This window comes from Canis aureus, chromosome 5 (assembly GCF_053574225.1).
Source record: "Canis aureus isolate CA01 chromosome 5, VMU_Caureus_v.1.0, whole genome shotgun sequence".
Lineage (NCBI taxonomy): Eukaryota > Metazoa > Chordata > Mammalia > Carnivora > Canidae > Canis > Canis aureus.
This window is the reverse complement of record NC_135615.1, coordinates 47966320-47982887: the sequence shown is the minus strand read 5'-3', so window position 1 is coordinate 47982887 and position 16568 is coordinate 47966320. Positions and strand designations below refer to the sequence as shown.

At 40.1% G+C, this 16568-nt stretch overlaps 1 protein-coding gene across 7 annotated transcripts in view; it reads left to right on the top strand.

Annotated features, from left to right (window-relative positions):
• Positions 1-16568, top strand: part of PDE4D (phosphodiesterase 4D) — a 1385565-nt gene that overhangs the window by 35867 nt on the left and 1333130 nt on the right. The window lies entirely within an intron of this gene.

Sequence of the window (16568 nt, the reverse complement as noted above, 5' to 3'; positions counted from 1 at the left end):
AATCCTGACTCTCTCTCTCTCTCTCTCTTTTTTTTTTTTTTAAAAAAAAAAAAACACCTCAGTAAATTAATTACATGCCTTGAGAGGGAGAGTGATTGCAATTAGAAAATACTGACTTAACAGATGATTCATTTTCGAGGTGCTGTGCTCTATGTATCAAGTTCAGGGCAACGACTCTTGAAGCTTGCTTGGAAGGCCCGGCAGGGTTATTGGAGCTTGGTGCCACGGGGTCACGGGCGAGCTGCTGTTTCTGGGAGGCTGTTGAGTGCATTTGCCAGCCCTGTTGGCTTTATGGGGTCAGTGAGGTGATAAAGGTCCAACAGGAGCAGGTTAAGACAGGCTCCTGGTGTCAAAGCCCCGGCTGAGAGGAAACTGCTGGAGTCCTGCAAGTTGCAAGGTTTCCCGCCCCCACTTTGTCCAAAACCGCGAGGGAGCAGCCCCTTGGGGACCCAGCAGTCCGAGCACAGAGGAAGGAGCAGTGTACCATTGTGGCTGTACGAGCTTGCTTCACTGTCCTCTGAAGCTGATTTAAGACTAATCTGTGGGTAACTAGAACATTTTTTACATGGACAGAAAAGCTCCTCAGTGGTGCTGTTTCTGTGGTGGAGAGGGGAATGAGAAATCACTGGCTTGTTTTTAAAAGCCTTAACACAAGTACATTAAATACACACAGACATAACCATAACAGAAGAAAGTATGTGGATTGGAATTTGTGGTTGAAGCAGATCAAGTTATCCCAGGGAAGCCTTTGTTAGGTTTGTATAATTGCAGGGGTGGGGGTGGGGGGGGGTGGATGGGAGGTGGGGGATGGGTGGGTGGGGTAGCAGGGTTGGGGGGGCAAGGGTGACTCTTGCTGACAAGGTTTAAGGTAAACCTGGAGCGGATTGAAATGAGAAACTAGAAAACATCAGCACTGTGTTACTTTTCATAGCACGCTCTGTAGTTAATACTGAGTTAATAATACTCGGTAGTTAACCCGGAGTTAGTGCTGAGTATAGACCGGTTGGTATAGGTAGTTTACTTTTTACTTTGAAATCATTACTGATTTTCCCAGCCTTTCCTTAAAAAGGGCTTTTGCCTATGAAGTTAGTACTTCGACATAATTTTTCTTCCTTTCCAATAGTTTTTATACTTTTTCTCAATATAGCGCAAAACTCGGTAATTGATCATTTGGGGTTTGTTTTCTAGTTTGTTTTTTTGACTAATTTTTCCCTCTTTAGACTTACAGATACAAATGTGGATATTTGTCATATGTATAAACCTCAAATTTGAACACTTTTTAAAAATCATGGATTCTTGTGGCAAAAAAAACCCTTAAAATTGCTGTAGTAATAACTTGCCAATTCCTATAAAAATATTATTTGTATGCTCAAGAGCAATTTATTTTTTGGTTGTAGCTATTTAAATGACTGACATGGGTTAGCTGGTAAGGGAGGAATATTAGTTGTGTTTTTTTCAAAAATAATATGTTTAGACCATACTGGAGACACAGAATTTTGTTAAAAATATTTTCACCTGCTGCAATTTAAGCTCTGAGGTCACACCGGTGGGTGAGGCTCGTAGAAGGAAAGAAAAATTATCAACCTAGTTTCCTTTTTTGTATCAACCAAATGTATGTATGTAAAACAGTTTTAAGTAAAAGCAGTTCTAATATATTCTTTGAGAAAGACATTTACATTATGAAGACACAGTATGAGTTTCTTTATTGAGTTTGAATAGCAAGTTCATTTATTGAGTTTCCACAGCCATAGACACTAATACTAATAGTTGATTCGCTCGTTGTTCTAAATTCCTAGCCAACTGTATTAGTAGAAGAAAGTGATGCATCTATTAAAAGAATGTAATCTCATCCCTCAGGGTGGTTTGGGTCCCATCCAGACTACAAAGTGGTGGAGGTGGAAGCTGGTTTGTCTGACCTTCCAAACTGACGCCCCTTCTTGTGGTAGGGTCCCTCCCATCTTTCCTTGCCTTCATTCTTTATATTAACCTGCTCAGGCTCTTAAGATGAATCAAATAAAAATGGATGCTTAATTATCCATCTTGAATAAGCTACCTTTGCAGTTCAGAAGGTATTTAGAGCGCGTGTTGAGGGCTCAGGGAACTAGTGCTGTGTGTCTACTAGGAGAATTGACATCTTGCATTGGTACTTTCTGGAGGACTTCTCATCTCTTTGGCTCTTCCGGAGATGCCAGGCTCCCATCTCCCTCTTGGGAGAGGGTCAGATATTAAGAAAAGTGAGAGTAGAAGGTTGCCAGGTGCCCAGTGGACACAGGGCTGTGAACAAGGCGTTGAGAAAAAAGGACATATCCCCAGTACAACAGTAGCCTATCCTTGTCTTCACTCCTCTTAATTTTCTAAAGCCATTTTTGTCTGACCGTGGAAGTTCTTTTACAGATAAGGCTCTGTGAAACTTTGCATATCTGCCATAGACAGATGGATTTGACAAAAGATGTATCCAAAAAGGAATGCATTACGTTATGATTTGCAAAGTGTTCATGAATAAACACTGGCGCTTGGAAACTATTAACACTACCTACTAAAGCAATGACATAAATCCAAATTGAAACAAAATTTCTTGATTGAATTACATCCTCCAGCATCACGTTTGGTGAATTTTTGCTTTTGGAACAACTGAAAATTCTCGAAGACATTTTTTCCCCCAGTCGGTATATATAGGACTAATCTCATTGCTTAATTTTGCCCAAGAATTTAATGATTCCTCATTGGCATTTTCTGAAGAGTTGCAGTGCCACTTTGATTATATTTTAAAGGAAGCAGAGCAAAACAAATGCACCGCCGCCCCCCCCCCCCCGACCCAGCCCCCCTTGCATCAGACACACCACAAACAGTTAAATGCCTTAGATCTGCACAACACTCCTGGAGCTCAACTCTACCCATTGGTAGAGGAGGAGCCTTCCTTTAGAAGCAGTTATTTCCACTGATAAAATGTGTGCAGGTGATGTAATTTCCCATTGCATGGGTCACTAGCAAGAATGTGTCCCCCCAATTTCAAGAGAGGTCGAATGGCTTTGGTGAGATAATCTTGCAGTCGGTGAGCTCATGCTCAGGTCATTAAATTTTTCTAAGCCTCCATCTATATGTCTGTAAAATGAAAACGATGACGTACGTCCTGGTGTTTTACAGTAGTGGTGAGTATCAGCGGCACAATGAAAAAGTGTTTGTGGAAGAATGTTTTAGTTCTTCGTGTATTATCCTGTGTCATGCAGCCTGCTGGAGAAATACTTTTTAAAGCTGGGAAAGTCTTCACTGTTTAACCTTGAAATGTTACAAAGGCTGTGGGAGCCTCAGTCCTTATCTGTCAGCTGAGTCTTAAAAATACCAGAAGGGTTGCGGTGACAGGCAGACGTGGCATTGGATGCGAGAACATCTTCAGTAAACTTCTAAGCGACATAAGAATGTTGCTTAAGATACCGATTGTTGTCAGCGTATTAATAAAAGTATACATTACCAATTTTTTAAAAAAGGAAAACATCAGACAGATTTTCTTACTGATTTGTTTGATGACTTTTCTCTAAGCTGTGTCTGCTTGCCTCAGCCAGGATGGGTTTTCTCGTTGCTTGAGCTTGCGTGCTGATTTTCCTTCCACTAGATACAGCACTAAGCCAGGAGAGAGAAGCAAGCCTTCCCGCTGTACACTTAGAATTGCTAATGATGAAGTTCTAGGGGATGTAGTTTCCTCATAGGAAAAAGTGAGTTAGGAAATTCATACTGACAGATAGTCTGGGACTTTTTATTCCTGCCTTGACTCGCTTTATTAAATTGAAGTAATGGAATGATCGTGTAGGTCTTAAAGTGTTGCTTATCCCGGGAATAAAATGAATGGTCAGAATGACTTTCTGAATGATTCTGAACAGTCAGATGGCAGTTTGAAACCCCAGATTTTTTTTTAAACAGTTCTACCTTGGAAGGTGATCTTGCTTTTTGGGGTGTTGGCCACAGCTGTGTCCTGCATGTCAGCTGCGTGAGCTCCCTGTTGAGGTGTGTTTGATTATTTCCTAGCTCTTAATATCACGAAGCCTGAAGCACCTCTATTACCTATAAAATCTTTTTCTTGCTTTCGAGGAGATTGAACAGAGAGCACAGTAAGTGAAACAAGTAGGAATGGAAGTGGGTCTTCTCCCACCCTTATCCCATGCTCCCTGCCCAGCATTCCACTAGAGAACTTCCTAGAAACGAAGGAATTTCATTGGTAGTGTACTTTGCAAACTGTTAGCTGGGATCATTGTCTTGACTTTCCTGTGCTTTTGGTGACTGGATAAGCATACGCTTTAATAATGTAAGTAATAATGAAAGAATGTTTTTTGACTTCTTTTATCCCCTCCCTGGCTTTGTTGGAATATAAGTGACGTGTGATACTGTACAACACGTTTATCTGATACACTTACAGGTGGCAAAATGATTGCTGCCCTTGTATTAACGTTTACATCATGTGACTTTTTTTTTTGTGGTTGAGAATAGTTAAGATTTATGCTCTTAGCAAATTTCAAGAATGTAATACAGTATCATTAACTATGATTGCTATGGTCTACTTTAGATCCCTGTAACTTATTCATGTTACAACTGGAAGTTTATACTCTTTGACCAATATCTTTCCTTTCCCTCCCACCCCTTGGCCCCTGGCAACCAGCATTCTACTGTATTTCTATGAGTTCAGCATTGGTGATTTGCACATGTAAGTGGGATCATACAGTATTTGATTTTTCCTGTCTGCCTCATTTGGCTTAGCAGAATGCCCTCAGGTTTCATCTGTGTTGTCACTACAGGCAAAATTTCCTTCTTTTTTTTTTTTATGGATGAGTAATATTCCAGTATATATTTATATATCCCATTCTTTATCCATTCATCCACCCAGAATGTGTAGGTTGTTTCCGTGTCTTGGCTTGTATGAGTAATGCTGCTATGAACATGGGAGCACAATTATTTCTTCAACATCCTGCTGTTCTTTCTTTTGGGGGATATCCTCAGACGTGGAACTGCAGGATCATACGGTAGCTTTGTTTTTAACTTTTTTTGGGAACTCCATACTGTTTCTGGAGTTAGCTGCATGAGCTCACTGTTACCAAATTAGCTGCACCAACTTGGTAAAATGGGTATTCTTGATGGGCACATTCCTCTCACTCGAGTGGTGTTCTCAGAGCCCTGCTTTCATTACCACCAGTTTCTTGTGCTGTGGCAGAGGGGTAGACTCACAAAGCATTGCCCACATTGTTGTGGCCAGACTTTGGTCACACGGCATCACCTGGCTAGAGAGTGCAGTCCTATTTCTGTCCACAAAAAAATAGAAAGCTGGTTTGGTGATCAGCCAACTGATTTCTACCATACTTTTCTTCTTTTTTTCTTTCTTGTTTCCATTTTATCCCTTTTCTTCCCTTCCCTCTGTTTGCTTTCCTTTCTATTGTCTAATATGTTCACATAGAATCTAGCCCTTGTAGCCACTAACCAAAAGTTAAATTTAAAAAATATAATCTTTACCATCTAGAAGAAATTAGGAATATGACTAGTTTTAGATTCTTAATCTCTTATGTTCATGATTAAAACATAGTTTTATGAAAATTATGATTATAAAGATTATTGTTGACTTAATTAATTATTTAATTTTATAGTGAAAAAAGGGGCAATGGATGTTTTTCTTACATACCTAAAGCATCTTCTTCTGGGTCAAGTATTTGAATCCCTTACTTTGTAGTTTTAGAAAAGAGTGGGAAGAAGATGAAAAACTGACAACAAGGAGAAAGAGAAAATGCCTGATCAAAACTTTTCCATTCTTTCCAGTTCCTTGAGTATTTTATAAGTTGTACAGTAAATGTTAACTTGTTATTGAGCAAAAGGACTGTGAAGAGAGTGCATAGCTTTTGGAGACCATTTGTTACATGGAGTTGAGCAAATGGTGGAACTAATATAGGCTTGGTTTGTAGAACGCTTTGTTTTCTAGAGGCTAAATGATTTCTCTCTACTCTGGAACTTCCAGAAATTAGCAAAAATATTTATGGCACAAATAAAAAACACAGATGCCCATTTAGTAACCAGAAATATTTTTCAGGTCATTGCTATTGAAAAAAACCTTTCCATAAACTTTGAATTTTCTTTTAATAGAACATCATAAGCTGATTTTAGTCCTTTACTCTGGATATATTAGGGTCAAATATTTTTGTTGGGTGATAAGCCAGTAGTAACCTCAGTTATTTTAACAACCAAATGACTTTCCTTCCATATAAAACAAATTTACAGTTTAGCTATTTGAGAAATAAAGATGACAAATAAAAACCTGTTTTAATCTTCACATCTTGACCTAAGAAATAGAAGGACTAAATTATTTCAGATCTTCATATTTATCTGATTGAACTAGGAGTCCTGAAAAAAGAATTTTTCCATAATTCCATTTACTTATTTATTGTTCTGTCTCATTCCAAAAACAACTTTAAATGCAACATTGAAAAACAGAAAAAAATCTCCTCAATCTAATGTCCAAACACCCTTTTTATTTTGGCGGAAATGAACAAAAAGAATAGACACTTAAGAGTTTTTACTTCGAAAAAAAAAAAAAGAGTTTTTACTTCGAGGCATTGAGAAACACTGACATATCTCAATCGTTGAATTCTGAAGATCAGTGCTTGGCTTGGCAGCACATATACTAAAACTGAATTCTGAAGATCATACTATATTTGGTAGAGATTTTACATGTATCTTATCATATTCCTGGTCTTTGAAATAAGGCACCCCATATGATTATAAAGTAATGGCTTGGCATAGTGTAGTAATTTAGAAGGAGCTGGTGTCTGGAGCCAGACGGCCTGGGTTCAGATCTTCTCTGGGACACTTTGTAGCTGTGTTACTTGTGTTGATCTGCCTGTACCTCAATTTCCTTATCTGAAAAATGGGTAGTAATAGCACCTGCCTGGTTGGGTTGTTGTGTACATTAAGTACATTAATATACATAAAACAATTGGAATGATGCATGACTTGTAGTAAGTGCTTTATAAATGTTTGTCTTCCTTTTATTATTATCGGGGGGAATTGATTGTTTCATGTAATAAATATTCTAGATAACTATTTATCCAGTTTTTAAACTTCTAATAGCCAATTTTGATGGGTCTTTCTAAATGGATCCCATATGTCTCTGTGTTTCTTTGGTCTTAAAGTGATTAAGTGGAATTTTTTCCTTTGGCGATTCAGAGTCATCATTAGGATTCAGAATCATCATGATGACCATCAGAAATGAAACTTTGCAATAAGTAAGGGATACTGAGTCAAAGGATCTTGAAATGATTAAAATGATATTAAGGGTTTTAGGGAAAGTGTTTTGCCCCTAACCTAGCTAGTCCAGGCCGCTCTGCTGTTTCATTCCTCTCTTTCTGTTCCAGAGGCTTTTGGACTTCCCTCTATTAATTAGCCTTTGCTAGCACCACTGGTTTGAAATTTCTAGTTCTCTTTTGCTATAGATTATAAGCAAAAAATAGCCCAGTTTTTAAAAATTGTGTATGAGATGGGAGATGGGCTTTCACGTAGGGTGTTAGTTCTCCCTGGAGAGTAAATAAGGACATGAGTTCATTTTTTTCCTTTTGGTTATGTTTTAGAGCAGCGATTGGTAAAGTACTGCCTGTGGGCCATATTAGATTTTTTTAAATAAAGTTTTATTGGAGCACAGCCACACTCTAGTTTATATATTGTCTTCTGCTTTTGCACCACAGGGGTAGAGTTTGGTAGTTGCCACGGTGACTCTATGGCCTCTGAAGGCTCAACTATTCACTACCTGACCTTTTACAGAAAAAAGGGTTGCTAAATCCTGTTCTAGAGCATTAAAGTTTTGGGGAGAGTATAAAATAAATGAGATGTTACTATGCTGTCTCTGTTAACCTGCATATTCAATTACCTGTAATACTGTTTCTCCTAAATATATTCTGGATAAACAAGAATGAACTGCAGTAGCCTATGTTGGATAAAAAAGAAACAACCCACAATAGCACATTTAGAGCATTAATAGGAGGTGAAAGTGTGATTGCCAGGCAAAGTTGTATGGGAATCTTCACTTTGTTCTTTATTTTTCTCCTGTTGTCAGTAAATAACGTGATGTAAAATTATGTAGCTTTCTGTTGTGGTCTATAGAATATTGTTGAAATGTTTCCAGGTAGTGGCTGCTTTTCTTGCACAATTGTCCAACGAAAATATAAATGCCTCATTGTCTTGTCTCCCACCTGTACTTATCTTTCCTTTACTCTTCATCTTACACACATAGCTCTGATCTTTATCTTTTCTGTAAGAAAATGTTTTGAATTTTCCTGCCTTGTATTATTCCAGATCATATTGCAGAGGAAAGGACTCTGAGCTTGGGTTTGAATTCTAATTTAGTCACTTTACAGAAGAGAAACCTCAGGAAATCACATTGCCGCCTCCAGTCTCAGTTTCCTTGCCTGTGAAAGGGAGATAAGAATCCATGCTCTGCTTACCACTTGCTATAGGCTGAATGTTTGGATCCTCCCCAAATCCATATGTTAAAATCCTGATGACCAATATGGTAGTATTAAGATTTGGGGCTTTTGCAGTAATTAGCTCATGAAACAGAGCCCTAATGAATGGAGTTAATGCCCTCACAGAAGATACCCTAAAGAGCTCTCCAGATCCTGCTACCATTTGAAGATACAAAGAAAAGTCTGCATCCTGGAAGAAGGCCCTTGCCTGACCATTCTAGCATCCTGATCTCAGACTTCCAGCCTCCAGAACTGTGAGCAATACATTTCTGTTGTGTTTAAGCCTCTTAGTCTATGGTATTGTATCTATGGTATTTTGGAAGAAACTAAGACACTTCATAGAAGGAGCACATGAGAAGAAGCATACAGGAGGACTTAGTACTCTCTCTCTAATAATATTCTCAACGTGACCATTTTTTTTTCTCATATAAAGATGTGTATTTTTATGGAACAGAGCGTAAAATGTATTCGGCATGAACTAAAACTTTGCCTGGGCTGGGTATGAGGCTGTAAGTGAGAAGGAGGTTGGGTGAGAAAACCATTTCAAAGAGCGGGTGTGTTCTTTGGGTGTCTGCTTTGTTATTCACTTCTGTAATGTGACAGCTGATGCTTTAGTGCATTTCCCTCCTGGGAAATATGCTGGGAAGACAGGCAGACAAATAACCTTGAAAGGGGAAAAAGGTAGCGCTTATGTCGGTACAAAAGTCTGATAGAAACACATTATAATTAGTGTATTCTAGCTACTGTTCTTTAAGTGACTTCGGTACATGGACAGGAACGTGGTTAATTTTTTTAAAGATAAAAGAAGGAATAGTTTCCTTTAATGAAAGCAGGCTCCAGGGCTGTGGAAATCACAAGTCCCCTGTGATGAGGCTGGGGAAGAATTACTGAAGGATGAAGCGAACATATGTGGTCCCATTTTGTTTTTATTGGAGCCCACAAAGAAGACTGACAGTCTACTGGGCGTGGCATATTTATCCTTGTAAAAGATCACCCACTTTTATAATTTAAGGGGGGATACCAATAGTTCAGCTTTGAATCACAATTAGATTGGACATATTTCCTCATAATTCTATTGTTTTCAGATGACTTTAAAAACTTTAACCAGAAAATTAAGACTTCTTTTTTTTTTCTTAGGTAACTTGTCATTTTAATTCTGTTGATGTGTAGAGAAAGTATTTTAAAATCATGACCTTGAATTTAAATTTAGGGAGACCCCTCTCCCAACCTCCACTTTTAATCTCTTGGGTTTTTTTGGAAGGTAATTATTTAGGTTGTAGCAGTTAGCTATGACTGTGTAATAAAGTACTCCAAAACATAGTGTCTTAAAATTGCAAGTATTTATTATTTTCATGGATCCACTGGTTAGCTAGGGGCATTCTGCTTATCTAACCCAGATTTGGATTAATTAGCTTATTAGTGGTTAGTTGGCCATCTCAGATGTCCTTGACTGGGAAAACTCTGTATCACTCAGCGTGCTTCTCATCTGTGCTCTCATCTATCCCACAGACTAGTCTAGGCATGTTCCCAGTGTAGTGACTGGGGTCCAAAAGTAGTCAACCCCCATTGTGCAAGAAGTTAGGATGGCAACACACATGGGCTTTTCAATGCTCTGCGTGTGTTATGTTTAATAATATCCCACTGCCTGGAGCAAGTCATGGTAGGACTCAGGGTCAGAGTGAAGGACAGTTATGGGTCAAATGGTATAGATACATGGAGGCCGTGAATTGGGACCTCAGTTTACAAGATGTCATTTCATCTTTTTTGTTCATTTCTTGTTTTGGCAATTTTATTGTTCATTAGTATTTCTACAGACTAGGCTGAAAAAAAAAAAAAACAAACCCAAATTCACCACTGGTTTCTAAGCCTTAGTAAAGGGAGAGTTTGTCACTAAAGGCTAAAATAGAAATTTTACTTTATTTATTGACTTCCGTACTCCCCCTCCCCCTTTTTAAACTAAATTAAGCACCACGGATTTTTATGTAATGAAATTAGTTCTTTTCCAGTTCTATCCATATTCATCTCTGACCCGGATTCTCCAACTGATTTCTGCATTTTGGGGCTAATTCTCTAGTAGTAGTGTTTGGAGGACTTTGGTGGGTGAGTCTCTGTGTTTTTAGTTTAATTTTCTCATGTTTTTGCCCTTTTTCCCCTTCTTTCTTAAACTTCAGGCTTGCATTTCTTACTTTGCACTCCTCAAGTCCTAGAGGAACCTCAGATGACCATGTTACAGAGAATACTCATTAATCCACCTGCTGTCATTCACTCATGCCTTCAGTCAACAAATATTTGTTGAGTGGCTTCCATGCTAGTTCAGGCATTACTGATAGAGTAGTTGGACAGTGTTTGCAAAATGCAGGCCCTCCTGAAGCTTTTAATCTACTGGGGCTTGGCAGTGAACAAATGCATGAATGCCTCATTTGATGTTTGGTAGTGATAAGTGTTATGGGGAAAATAAGGTGAGTACACAGACAGCGATGGAGGAGTGAGTGGATATTGAGGGAAGGCCTCTGAAGTAAGGGAGCGAACTGTGAGGATCCGGAAAAAATACTGCAAGCAGAGGAGTAGCTGACGCACAGGGTGTCTGGATCATATTCAATGTGGCTGCAGCCACACTTGCAGTGACAGGAGTGGTAGGGAATGCAGTGTGGAGACAAGCAGAGGCCAGATCACGTCGGTTTTTGCAGACACAGTAGGGTCTTTGCACTTATGCCAAGTGGCATGGGAATCCATTGGTGAGACCTGATCTGGTTTCAAGGGCAGAAGCTGGGAGACTGTGACGATACTGCCGGGCAGAGATGCTGAGGGACCGACCTACGAGAGCAGCAGCGGAGACAGAGAGGATGGCAGACTTTGGAGCTTTCCAAAATGTGTTTCATTTAAATAAACCAAATTTAGATATTGACATCAGCTCTGCAAAGTTGAACATATGGACAAGTGTTTCCCAAAGTAGAGCCAGCACACTTCCAGTGATATCTGAGTTAATTTTAGGTGCTCCATCACATGAATGGACCTTTTAAATTTTAGTAATTACTTATGAACTTTATGTGTAGAGTAGATAAAGAACTTGGATATTAAAAAAAAAGAATTTGGATATAAAATCCATGATTCTACATCCCATTAATACTTGAAGTGGGAATAAAAGTACTGAGTCTGTTACAAGGTTGAATGCAGAACGTAGCAAAAAACCATGAGGGTTGATTCTGAATGACTAGATTGAGAATATGGTGACAGGATTATTCAGGTTTAGTTCCAAGGGATAAGTGAATGGTGACTCTAGTTTTAGGGTGGTGTGTAATCATAATTACATATTAGTATTTACTGATGAATGTGAAGCTCTCTATGGAGCACCTAATAGGTGATAGTTCCCCCATTCTCACTGCAATCCTATGGGATGTGGACGATGAGATTTTTTCATATTCCCATTTAACAGATGGGGGAAGTGAAGTCCATAGGGAATAAATAATTTGCTCTAGGAAGTCTGAGTTTTCAGATACTACAAGATTACAAAAATAGTGTCTAGTTCTGTAAATTCTCTGCACACAGGGACTTTGGCACACTAATGTACTGTCAGCATCTAGAGTAGTTTCTGATGTATGACATCTAATCCATACTTGCTGAATGAGCGAAAGAAAAAATGAAGAATGGGTTTCTTATTTAGTCAGGTCTGACTCAGGAGTCGTGAATGTTCATGTTTCTCCTGATAGGATGAGTTCTAGGAAGTAATCACCTGGCGTTTCATTAGGCCACATTTGGGGACCCTGAGATGACTTACTGTGTCCTCTAAATGCAGGTTTTCCCAAGCTCCTCACTTTGGTCTTACCTTTCCCTCCTATTCTTCCTTAAGGATGCCATCTTGTTTTCTGGCAGTAACTATGGCCCAACTCCCAGATCTCAGACTTTGGTCCTAAACTCCAGTTGTAGAACATAGAGATCCACTAACAAATTTGGAGTTGCTTTAGGGCACTATGTACAACCTTTGGCAGCTCCCTTCACTTCCCTCAAGCCTCAGTTCCTCTCAGGAGGAGGAAGAGACAGATGGATCTGAGCCTTTATCTGTCTAGACCTGCGTGCACCAGAAGGAAGAGAGGGACAAGATGCAGAGGGAGGGTGACATTGGGTGAAAAATGTCTCAAAAGGCAAATGGAATTCTTCATGAACATCCTTGTTGTTCTTCATCCTTCTTGTTCATTCTTCATGAACATTTTTGTTTTGCCTTTTCCCTACAACTTCCTTTTTTCTTATTTTTTTTTCCAATTTAAATTCAATTTGTCAACATATAGGATAACACCCAGTGCTTATCCCACCAAGTGCCCATCATGCAGTCACCCCATCCCCTCACCCTCCTCCTCTTCTGCAACCCTTTGTTTCCCAGAGTTAGGAGTCTCTCATGGTTTATCTTCCTCTCTAATTTTTCCCCACTCAGTTTCCCCTCATTCCCTTATGGTCCCTTTTACTATTATATTCCACAGATGAGTGAAACCGTATGATGATTGTCCTTCTCCAATTGACTTATATCACTCAGCATAATACCCTGCAGTTTCAACCATGTTGAAGCAAATGGTAGGTATTTGACCTTTTTGATGGTTGAGTAATATCCCATTGTATACATCCCTAGAACTTTCTAAGGAGTTAAATAATACTCTTTCAGGCGAGTTTTCTCAAAAGGCTCAATTTATTTTCTTAAAAAAAAAAAGAAAAGGCAGAGTTCTGAAAGCAGTCCTCCACACACTGAGGCTCCTTGGTGAAGCGCTACCATGCACATGCACTTTCCCTGCTGGCAGCAGCCACATGGGGGCTGGCCAGAGCTGCGGAGAGAGAGCATGCTGGGGGAAGGTCCATGTGTCCAGGCAAGGGGCCACAAACCAAACTGACTGTAACAAGGACTCCTGAAAGGGGCAGGAGCTTTGTGCAGGAAGGTTGTTATAGGGGAAGCAAACCTAGCCTGGGGAGTATTACTGAGTGTGAGAAGGCCTTTGCTCCAGAGGTGGGAGCCATGGGGAGTGGGGACATGCCCAAACAAAAACTTGACTTGCTCCATTCTCACTGCCAGAGCTGCTGTCTTCCACTTGTTCCTTCATATCTGCTGCCCCAGGTCCCCAATCAACCCCAGCTGCACAAATTTTTTGAATTCTGAAACACACAATTTCTGCAGAACTAGGTATGATGGTGGGCAGGGACTTATAAAGCTAAAAACCACATTATTATCAGCCTCTGCAAAGTCCTAATTTCCTGGGTAAAAGACAGAGAAAGATTTATCATGTAGGGCTGAGGGGTAGTAAGCTATACACAGAGATAAACACCTGCTTTGGGAGGGCAGGGTAAGGTGAACCAGTTCCAGCTGGTGGATCTAGGAAGCCATTTTGAAAGAAAGAGGATTCAAATTCAACTTTGTGGAGGGACACCTGGAGGCTCAGTTGGTTAAGCCTCTGCTTTCCACTCAGGTCCTGACAGCAGGGTACTAGGAGAGAGGCCCGCATCAGGGGCCCCTCACCCCTACTTGTGCTCTCATTCTCTCTCAAATAGATAAAGTCTTTAAAAAATTTTTTTTGACTTTGTGGGAAGGATAGGACTTGTTTGTCTTAGGGAAGAAAGGGGCGCTGTAGTCTAGGAAAAACAGATGGCCTCTTCACAGGCCTGGAAGGAGGAGAATGCCAGGGCTGAGGTAGGGTGAGGCCAGGGGCCCTGGAGAACTGAACTATGGGGAGGAGGCAGTTTGTTCCTGTCCTTGGGAAGGCTGATGGAAGATTGGAAGAGAAATGGGGTTACTTTGCAAGCTAGTCAAGTCCTGTGGACTTTCCTGGTGTGCATGGTGAGCCTTTCACACTTTGATGTGGGGCCTTGGGGAATGGTATGCCAGGAGAGAGTGGTGGTCAGGTCTGCGAGTCCTAGGCGCAGCAAGGAGACTGGTTCTTTTTTTTTTTTTTTTTAACCCTTTCTTCAGAAACAATTTTTAATGCAGAGAGAAATTGCAAAATAGTCAAAGAACTTCAGAATATCCTTCTAACAGATTTACCAGTTGTTGACATTTTGCCACATTTGCTTTATCATGCTCTCATACTCTACTGTATACGTATTACCAAGAGTTTTTCTTTAAGCCATTTAAGAGTAAGTTGCACACGTCATACCTCAATCCCCAAAATATTTTAGTGTGTATTTCCTAAAAACAATGACTGTCATATATATAACTTCAGTATCATCTTTGAAATCAGGAAATTTATATTGATACACAACTGTTACCTGATCTACCACCTTTATTCACATTTCAATTGTCCCAATATTAGAGAGGAAGGGTGGTTTTTTTTGTTTTTTGTTTTTGTTTTTGTTTTTTCTTTTTAAAAAATGTAACATAGGTGGCCTCAAATGAAATAAGCTGGAACTGAAGCTGTGGAAGTGGGAACAGGACTGCCGTTTCAGAGGTGGGTGCAGGAGGACTTGGCAAGAGTGGGCTCTGGGGGTGAGAGAGGAAGGAAAGCTGACGATGAGGTTGCAATTTTTAGGTTGGTGTCGTTAATCGACAAGGAGCTCAGGAAAGAGATTTGAAGTGCAAGGTGATCTTATGTTCTGGGTTTTGATTTAGTCCCGATAATTGGATTTCTGTAGTATGTAAAAGGCAGAAAGGCCGGGTAATGAGAAGCAGGTTTGTACAGCAGTTAAGAGTATAAACTTTGGAGCTGGACTGCCTGGGTTGGAGTCAGGCTTTGACACTAAGTAGCTGTGTGACCTGGGGAAGTTACCTAAGTTGGATATGCCTCAGTTTTTTCATCTGTGAATTGGGGATGACTCACAGAGTCCTCGTAAGGATTAAATGAGTTATTATAAAGTGTTGTGTTACAAGCTGTGTTACAAGCTTGCCTGGCACATAGTAAGTACTCTTTACGTTTGTTGAATCAATGTAAATGAACTGGATTTTCCACATTTATGTCACTGAATCTTCACTAGCAAATCCATGAAGTAAGTACTAAAATTATTATTAAAATTATTACTAGGACTCATGCTATGACATTTACCTAAAGGCCCAAAAGTTGGTGGTATAGAAAACTCATTCTGTTCTACATATCAGACTATCTTCAGGCTCTCTGTATGAGAATACACAAGAGGCAGTTGGAATGGGCTAGTGACTCAGTATTAGGATACAGCTGGGCTGAATGTTTGAGTTGAAAGTCCTCTCACATATGTGATTGCTGGGGACGTGGGATGCATGCCGTTGCTAAGAGAGAATCTGCAGAAGAAAGGACTAAAAGTTGGAGCTGCTGAGTGGGACTGGGTAGGAGCAGCCACAGGTAGGAGACTCAGCAGGAGAGTGCGGTATGATGGAAAGGAAGAGATAAGTAGGGTGAAGGAGGACTCACCCTTTGTTTGGGAGTCCAAGAGCAGAGACCTGGGTGGTCATGACTGGGTCCTCTGTGGCCTTTAGTGAGAATTGTTGCGTTGGCTTGGTGAAGGCAGAAGCCTGGTTTCAGGGGCTCTAGAAGAAACAGGAAGAGGAAATGGATTCTAGGAAACTTCAAGATTCTTTCAAGTAGTTTGGCAATACAAGGAAGGAGAATTTTGGGAGAAGCAGCATCAAGAAATGATCTCTTGCCAACAGAGGCAATTGTCATTGTCATGTAGGGAGGGAAGGCAAAGGGGGAAAGATGCAGGAAATTATGGGGAGGGTGGAGGGAGCCAGAAGCCAGGGGTGGGGTGAGGAGCATGGCTGCAGGGATGCTACTTTAAGCTTGGAGGGCAGAAAAAGACTATGTGTGATGACCTGTGACATGTAATATGGAATTGAAGAAGTTGAAGCAATTTCACTTAAGATCTTTGTGCAGTGGGCACTGAAGCTCTCTGTTGGAAGTCAGAAATGTATCTGAGAATATGAAAGGATTGGAGAAAGGATGAACATGAGAGGTAAAAAAGATTATTTTGTGATAGCTAGGACTTTGAAGTGAGTGGTGTGGTTCTTTGGGGTATTGTTCTAGAACTTTCTCTATGATGCTCTGAAATTGACCAAGAATAAATGGATTGGATCAGTCCCAGCAACAATTTGATTGAAAGTCAGAGTACTAGGGAATTGCAGAGATCAGAGAGACCTTGATT